This window comes from Vidua macroura, chromosome Z (genome assembly GCF_024509145.1).
Source record: "Vidua macroura isolate BioBank_ID:100142 chromosome Z, ASM2450914v1, whole genome shotgun sequence".
Classification (NCBI taxonomy): domain Eukaryota; kingdom Metazoa; phylum Chordata; class Aves; order Passeriformes; family Viduidae; genus Vidua; species Vidua macroura.
This window is the reverse complement of record NC_071611.1, coordinates 7,672,558-7,681,403: the sequence shown is the minus strand read 5'-3', so window position 1 is coordinate 7,681,403 and position 8,846 is coordinate 7,672,558.

Sequence of the window (8,846 nt, the reverse complement as noted above, 5' to 3'; positions counted from 1 at the left end):
TTTAATACCTGGTGAGACAGTAAAGAAGATGGATTGGTGCCAAATGATGGGTGGAGAGGAGTAAATTGAAGAGCAGAAAGTTCTGCTTAAAATGCTTTTTCCTTACCGTGAGGGTGGTTAAATATTGGCACAGATTGCTCACAGACTCCCAGGTGGAGTCTCAGTACTTTATACTCAAAACCCAAGTGGACATAGTTCTGGGCAACCTGCTTCAGGTAACCCTCTTCAGAGCAGGGATGTTGGGTTGTTTTCTGTCATGTGGAATGATTGTGAAGGCTCCTGATAAAGGAATAGAGGAAAATAAGCTGGAGCAAATGCACCTGTCACATCCCCTCTTCTGGTGGAGGCAGAACACATACTCCAACAGCAGAGCATGAATGAATCAGATGCAGAGCAAAGAAAACAGACTTCATGACAGCAGATTTTGCAGAAACCAAAAGTAGATCACGCCTGGAAAGGCAAGTGAATATTTAGGCAGGCTGATAACTAGGCAGTTGTTGCTTTGTTAGGAGCATTTCAGATGGGAAGTTAAGTGGGTTGCTTCAAGACCTACTGGCCTTTCCAGCTCTTGGCAGTGAGCCCAAGGCTTTATTGAGGAATTTCACAACTTGTTTTTCAGATGTTTTCTCTGAATCATTTCAAAGGGGGCTGTGGCAGAGATGGGACTCTGGGCTGATGCTGTTTGCTTAGTGCCCATTGATTGGTGTTGGAGACACTGTGTGTCCTGTGGGGTAGGAATATGTGTGCAGCACCCCTGGCTATGGTATAGATCTGGTACATTTAAATTATAAGGGTAATTTTTCTCTCTTCCCTTTGCTGGTGGCTGAGGGAGGCTGCATGTGGAATCCATGGCCCATTGTTTGTGGAAAGAGCTTTCTGAGTACATCTAAACTGAAAACATCAAAAGCTCTTAATGGGCAAAACAGACCTCTCACCTGAGAACAAAGCAGCAGGTTCTGTTGCTGCTGTGACCCTTGCAGCCTCAGAACTTGCTGACAAGTCCATTGACAAATGATGCAGGCAGTGATTTCGTCAGGTTTCAGAAGCAGCTAATTAGGGATTAATTCTTAATCTTCTCTTAGTTGTACTTTATCATCCTCTAGATGTTGGAATTGCCCAACCCACCTTCAGCGATGGCTGTAATTTTCCTCGGTAGTTGGATTGTTCCCTCTTTTTGTGTGCATTTGCCTTCACTCTGAACATGCAGTTTGACATCAGAATATCGTAAATCTGCCAACACAGCTTTCGGACGCCACTGAGTTGGTGCAGTTGTTGCTTGCACCAGAGCTTTGCCCATTCCCTCCATGCCCCATCCTGCCTTTGCTTTTCCCCCTGCTGTACATTGCAGATGCTGGAACATTCTCCCCACTGCATATATCTACTTTTCCCCAGGTCACAGGCATGTGCCAGAGCCTGGATTAGCTTCCAGGGTAGCAGAGCTCCTCTGGCCACCTTCTCAGCAGGCAGGCTTGAAGGTCCTGCTTGTCTTTCTCTGAGGCTGTTGTGGGTTGTGGCCCCTCAGTGGCTTATTCCCTGCCTGGATATATTTATGGGGTGATGGCTTCTGCCTTTTCAGCTGAACAGTGCTGTAATCTCCTCTGCCCTGTCCTCCCCAGCCCAGCTCTGCTTTTATCTGCTTCTATTACACTGTCAGGTATTGTATTTCTACTTTTTCCTTCTCGCCTTTAAAAAAGGCATAAAACTGCTTCTCCAGCCTGCATTTGCAGTGTGCAGCAAAGGGACAGGAAACATCCAGGCAAATCTTTTGCTGGTCCCAATAAAATGATGGTAAATTAAACTCCTAAGCAAACCCTTGTACAAGTCTTAACCTGCTGGTGTTTCATAAGGTGGTGCTGCTGTGCTCAGAAGCCAGATGTGAGCCCAGTTTAGGTGACAAACATGGGTACCTCAGCAAAGACCTTGTCATGAATTCACCCAAGACTCACTGTATTGACCACTGCTAGCCCAGGTTACATCACGTGGAAGGGATACACCTGTGTCAGCAAAAGTTACCCAGATAACAAATTATCCCAGCTTGGCTTGCAATACTCTTGTTGCCAAAGCTGTACGTGATCCACAGGCTTTGCTTTCAGGGGAAGGATAACTCTGCATTGCCTTAAATCTCCCAGTATCCAAATATTTACTACCCTCACTGGGAAGAATTTCTCCTTAATACCTAGTCTAAACTTACTCTCTTTCAGTTTGAAGCCATTCTCCCTTGTCCTGTCACGATGTGTCTTGTAAAAAATTCCTCTCCATCTTCCTTGTAGGCTCCCTTCAGGTACTCAAAGGTCACAATTGGGTCATCCTGAAGCATTTTTTTTCCAGGCTGAATAAATCTAATTCTGTTGGCCCTTCTTCATAGGAGAGCTGCTCCATCCCTTTAATAAATTTGGTGGCCTCTGGACATCTGGTTGCTCTTAGGGTGTGGATATTGCTGTGCTCTGACTTCTTGAGCAACAGTTTACCTAAAGCAAAATCCAGAACACCTTTCTCAGAAGCAGAGGGCCCCTGCATCTCTAAGGAGTCTGGAAAGGCAGGATCCAAAGGAAAGGGGTGTCTCAGGTACACAAGAGAGGACAAGTGAGGTCTCGGCTGTAACTTTATCTCCTGTTGCTGGATTTGCTGCTCCCGTTGGAGCTCTGTGACTAATTCTTATTGTGAAAGCTGGGGTAGGGCCTGGGTTATTGAGAGCGCTCCTGTTTGACAACCATGCCAAGCTTCCACTTCCAGAGCAGTGAGTGGGCACTCGCTTGTTTGATTAGCTGTGGTCCCAGCCATAAACAAGAGCTGCACAAACACAGAGCTGCCCTGGGGAGCCCGTGCTGTGTCATGTTGCAAGAGCTGGGGCGAGGGCAAAGGGAGAGCTGAGGCAGCAGGAATGGGCTTTGATGTGTTGGTTTTGCAAAGCTACCTCAGAAGCTCTTTACAGGGGTCTCCTGTGCGTGGGGTGTGAGTAAAAACAGGGAGGTGCTTCCAAATCCAAGACTGGGCTGGTGTGATGATATTGGTATGCTTAGTGAATGGATGGATCCAGCCAAGACAGGGCTCAAGTGGTGCATGCTTTATTTATGCTTTCTAGCAGGGCTTTCCAGATGCTGGTGGGTCCTCCTGGGCCTTTACCTGAGCCACCCTTTGGGCATCTTTTTCCTAAAAGGATCAGCTCATGCTTTGCAAGGATGTAGCAGACAGCAGGTGTTGGGAGGCTCAGGAGAAGGGGAGGGGGATGGAACCTTTCTTGTGCCACCATACTCCTGCTTGGCAGGTGCCCTTGACAGCTTTGAGTGACCATAACAAGATTTATGAAAGGGATCAGGGGAAAGAGGTTGATGAAACACAGCTTGGATGATGGGATGACCACAGCAGGTTGAGTGCTGTGAGGTTTTCTTGCTTACTGAATTGTTCAGACTTTGATGTTCATTCTTTGGGGCTGCTGAGATCTTTTCAGAGGCTGTTTGGGGTCTCTGTGGGGCTATCTGGCTTGAGGCTGACCCTGTGAAAGCAAGAAGCACATGTGTCCTGGAAATAAAGGCCTTTTAAAGAAGCATCTTGCTCAGGCACCCACAATTAACTAGTCATTTTTGAAAACCCTTAGGTTAAATTTCTACGTCTGGCCAGGGAAGGAATGATTGTCTGGGTTTTTTTTTTTTTTTTTTTTTTTTTTTTTTCACAGAAAGGGAATAATCTCCCCTTGTTTGCTGTTCCCACAATGGCCATTCTTCTAGGCTGGGCAATGACTTGTTTGCTGGGGTTTCTGTTATCAGGAAAATGCTCTGGACCTGAAGTGATTTTTCCCCAGCCAAGGCAGCAGCTTTTACGAAGTACTGGTTCACCAGCAAAGCAACTGTGGCAGGTGGCTGGTTTTAGTGCTTGTGGTCTCCTCAGAAAGGCAGAGTGATGCAGCTAAGAGGTGAGGGTGGCATTTAGTAAGTGCAGGGTGCACCACAGGGAAGGGGAAATCAAGATATTGGGTGGGGGAATTTCAAAATGGGAGAAATGCAGTCTGGAAAGAGGCTGGGGTTGGGACACATGGGATAGTGGGAGAAGCAATGCTGGTTGCTGGCATGCCAGGGCTGTGTGAGGGGGAGCAGAACGAAACTGCAAGCTGCTCAGACCATACGAGCTTGTCACAAAGATGTATTGTCTGGTGCTGTAAAGCCTTTGCACTACACTCAAGTGCTAGAGGCTCAGCAGCCACCAGGAGAAAAATAAACATTGGCCAAAAGCACAGCAGGGAGGTGCTGGGTAGCTGGTGATGACATGGTGGGTTCTGGCAGAGGAATGAACTGGGGCTGTATTAAGGATCTCTCCATCATTCCACTTTCTTGCTGAGCATCATTACCAGGCTCTGCAAACTCTGCCTCTTCCCACCAGGGAGCAAGAAATGGGGAATCTGGTCCCCAGGGTTTCATTTGCTGTCACAAACGAAAGTGCTGGGAGCTTGTGTTGGCAGTGAGCCTGCAGAGAAACACTTGTGCCTTGTGTTGGTGACTCCTGCACAGCTGAAGGTGCCAGACAGACTGTTCCTGTTAATGTTGCTCCTGGATATGCATGGGAAGTCTAAGGGAGGTGCCAGAAAAGGGTGTGGCAGGAACCTGGTACTGTACTGATTTATTAGCCTTGAGTCTCTCCTTTTTGGTTACATCACATTGTTTCATGCATATTAAAACACTGAGGATCCGAGTGTCAGGGGGGCAAACTACAGTAGTGGCCCCACTAGGCTTTAAGTTTGTAATTTTCTGTCTCTCCCCTGCCTAATTACCAAGGGAAGCCAGTTGATGTAATCTTCATGGATTTCAGTAGGTCTTTCAATACTGTATATCACTGTATTCTTCTGGACAAAATGTCCATCCCACAGCCGGATAGAGACATCCTGGGATGGGAGAGCAACTGGCTGACAGGTCAGGCACAAAGGGTTATAGTGACTGGGGTGACATCAGACTGGGGACTTGTCACTAGTGAGGTTCCTTAGGGCTCCATCCATGGCACTCTGCTCTTCAACATCTTCATAAATTACCTGGATGCAGAACTGGAGCAAGTTCACAGGTGATGCAAAACTGAGAGGAGCTGTTGACTCTCTCTGAGGCAGGGAGGCCCTGAGAGAGACCTTGACAAATTAGAGGGCTGGGCAATCACCAGCCACATGGATTTCGACAAGGAAAAGTGCCGGATTCTGCACCACAGGACAACCCTGGATACAGGGCTGGGACATGGGACAGACAGACTGGGGAATGAGATGTGGAAAGCAATGCCAGGGAAAGGGACCCGGGGGTCCTGGCTGATGAGAAGCTGGACATGAGTCAGCAGTGCCCTGGCAGCCAGAGGGACATCCCTGTCCTGGGGACATCAGGCCAGCTGGGCAAGGGAGAGGATTGATCTGCCCTGCTCTGCACTGGGGTGCAGTTTTGGGGCTGCAATAAAAGAAGGATATAAAGCTACTAGAGAGAATCCAAAGGAGGCCAACAAGGATGATGAAGGGCCTTGAGAGGAAGCTGTATGAGGAGTGGCAGAGGTCACTTGGCCTGTTCAGCCTGGAGGAGATTGAGGGGAGACCTCATTGTAGTTACAATTTCCTCGTGAGGAGGAGAGGAGGGGCACACACTGATCTCTGCTCTGTGGTCAGTGACAGGACCTGAGAGAATGGCCTGAAGTTGTGTCAAGGGTGGTTTAGGTTGGATATCAGCAAAAGGTTCTTCACCCAGAGGGTGTTTGGGCACTAGAGCAGGCTCCCCAGGAACGTGGTCACAGCACCAAGCCTGATAGAGTTCAAGAAGTGTGTGGGCAATGCCCTTGGGCACATGCTGTGACTCTTGGGGTGGTTCTGTGCAGGGTCAGGAGCTAGACTTGATGATCCTTTTGAGCCCCTTCCAACTCAGCTTATTCTGTGACTCTGTGAACACACATGGTAGCCAGGCTTGGTTTGGTGGAATGCTGACCTACTTTGTGTTAATGCAGGACAAGACCATGGCTGTGGGCTGGAGATGCTGCCGTGGGGTAACCATGTCCTTCTGCATGGTGGGAGACCCTAACAGTATTACAGGGAAGGGATGAGGGGCTATGTATTGCAGGTGGGCAGCTAGCTCTGTAAGGATACAGGGATCAGCAGACCCTGTCCCAAAACAAGGCTATTCCCCAAACCAAAGGAAGATCGGAGGGGATGGATGATGCCTTTCCTCCATCCAGTGGGATCAGTGCTCACAGAGCAGGACTGCGTGGTGCAAGGGGTATCCTACAGTGCAGGGCTGAGCCAGCCCTTGCTGTTAGATCTTGTCAGTGGGGATTATCTTTGCTAAAGGCTCAGCCAGGTGGAATAATTGGCAACCAAATCCCATGCTCCCTCCCAGTACAGCCTGGGGCTGTAGATGGTTAACATTCTTCCTGCTGCCACAGCACCAGGACCTCTTCCCCAGGTGGTCCCATCCTAAGGACATTTCCTTTTCCTTATGCCCTTCAAAGTATACTTCATATCCCTCCCTTGCATGGTTACAGGGCAAGGTATTGCCCTGCCTTATGCCTGCCCCATACCTTATATTTATATATGTATGCCTTTCCTTCACCTTTTTGGGTACTTGTTGGAGAGTGGTGAGGACTTGGGGAATGACATGCCTTTTCCTGGAATATGTAGCTGGGAGACTGGTGGCCTGTGCCATGTCACCACTGGCCTGTAGCAGAGAGCGAGCGAGGCAGCTGCTGCCCCCAGCCCTTTTTGACACAGGCGAGTACAATTCCCTGGGTGAGTAATGCTCTCAGCTCTTGCCCCACGACAGTGATGATTTTTGGCAGGAACTGCAATTTTGCTTAGCACCAGCAATTTGCCACAGCCCATGGAAAGGAGGCAATGAGATACTTTCCCTGCCCTGGAGCACCAACGGTTGGAGGCAGGTAGGATGAGACATGGAGGGCGTGAGCGGCACATGGGGAGGGAGTTTCGGGGTAAGCACGGGGTCTGGGCAGGGAATGGGTGGGACATCACAGCCATGGGTCTGGGATTGATCCTGGAAAGTGGGGAAGCCTGTCCCTGTTGTGCAAGGCAGGAGGATGGCTGGCATGCTGATATGCAGCCATATGGACTTGCAGGGTTCCTTGCCCTGCTCTTTTCCATACCATGGGCATGGATCTTAGCCATCAACCAATGCAGCATCCAAAATTGCATTTGGCACCCCCTGCTCACCCCAGTGATGTGGTGTTCATCCCAAGGTGGGGCTATGTCACTGGTGCAGCCACCATGGGGAAAAGCATCGGCCTTTTCCAGACCTGTGCTCCTGGTTGGGCTTACACCATTTCCCTGGTGCAGCAGCTGTTCCCTCACCTACCCAGAGCCAGGCTGGGGGGGCAACGTGTCAGTTCCTTTTTAAGGCTGCAATCTTTACCACCTGTGTGTGTAAAGTGCTATAAAAATGCCTGATAGCCATGGTCTGGCAGTGTGGGAATGTGGCTGCCTTTATCTTCCCATCTCAGCTGGACACAGTGTGGTTTGTGGAACAATGGGACCCAAGTCACAGGACAAGTCACCAGCAGTGCTGGAAGCAGGGACATGAATCCAGCCACTCTCTCTCCCACTTCCAGCAAGACATGTCCTGGAGCATGAAAATATTTCCATGTGTCTGCTGCTGTGCTTGAACAGTAATGTTCAAAGCAGCCAAGAGAGTTTTCTTCCAAGGGTTGAGGGATTGCAAGTGCTCAGGAATGGTCCAAGATAAACTATCAGCCTGTAACACACTTCTTCAAGGCCTCTCCTACACCTTTCCTGTGGGAGGCAGCTCCATGGAAATGAGATGCTGCAAAGCTGCCATCCTTCCTGTGATGAGGACAGAAGAGCCCTGCCTGACTGGAGGGATTTCCCCCACAAACCTATTGCCCCTGGAAATAAGGGGTGGCTTGTCTGCAGTTTTGCATGCCCAAAAATCTGTTGGTGGTGGCAATTGGAGAAAACAGCCTGCTCAGTAGCAAGCAGTAGCCCTGAATCCACAAGCTGCAGTTTTGGAGATGCAGGATGAGAGATGGAGAGGCTAGAGGAGGCTTTGGGGTTGCGGCTCCCAGTGGCAGTGCTGCTGAGAGGGATGGAGAGGTCACTCAGCACGGAGGCTGCCCGAGGTCCAGTAATCACTGCAGCAAGTCAGGCCGGTGGTGGCGGTGCATGGGCTGCCCACCCAGGTCCCAGCTGCATTGTGTGGCTTGTGAGCCTGGTGCCACTCACATGTGCCTCTCCTGTGTCCCTGGTATGAGAGGACTGGGTTGCCTCCCTACCACATTTTGGGGAGTGAGATGAAATCCAGGACCTGCAGGCTGCCAGAGAACCCTGTCATTGTGGGTACAGGGGAGACCAGTACCCCTCTGCCTCCTGAACCAGTCTACTGCTCCAGCCTTGGATGTGCTGGGGATCTGGCTGTGCTCCCAGCCCAATATCCCGGTGTCCTGCAGTGGTGGCTGGCTCCTGCTGCTGAGGATGACACTGAAACCCAGTGGTGAAACTTGGCCGGAGGACTCAGGTGTCTTGAGTTTCATCTGGAACCACAACGCTGTTGGTAGGTTTCTGTGCAAAGCTCAGCAACATCCTGCTGGTTTGTGCCAACACTTCCAGCAAACCTTCATTTATTAGTATTAGCTTTTCTGCAGGAATTTTGGCCAGGCCTAATGTGCAGCCCCGCTCAGGCTGGGATTTATGGCTGGAACTGGTACCTCTGGGGCAAACGGGTCTCAGAGTGAGTCAGGGCGGACAGCAGTGCCAGCACATGCGCTGCTGCCCTCCAGAAGGTGTTGATCTCCTAGGAAAAAGATCAACACAGCCTCCTCTGGGAGTTGCTGTAGACAACAAAGGTGAGTTCACTACCAGAGCAGCTCTCTGG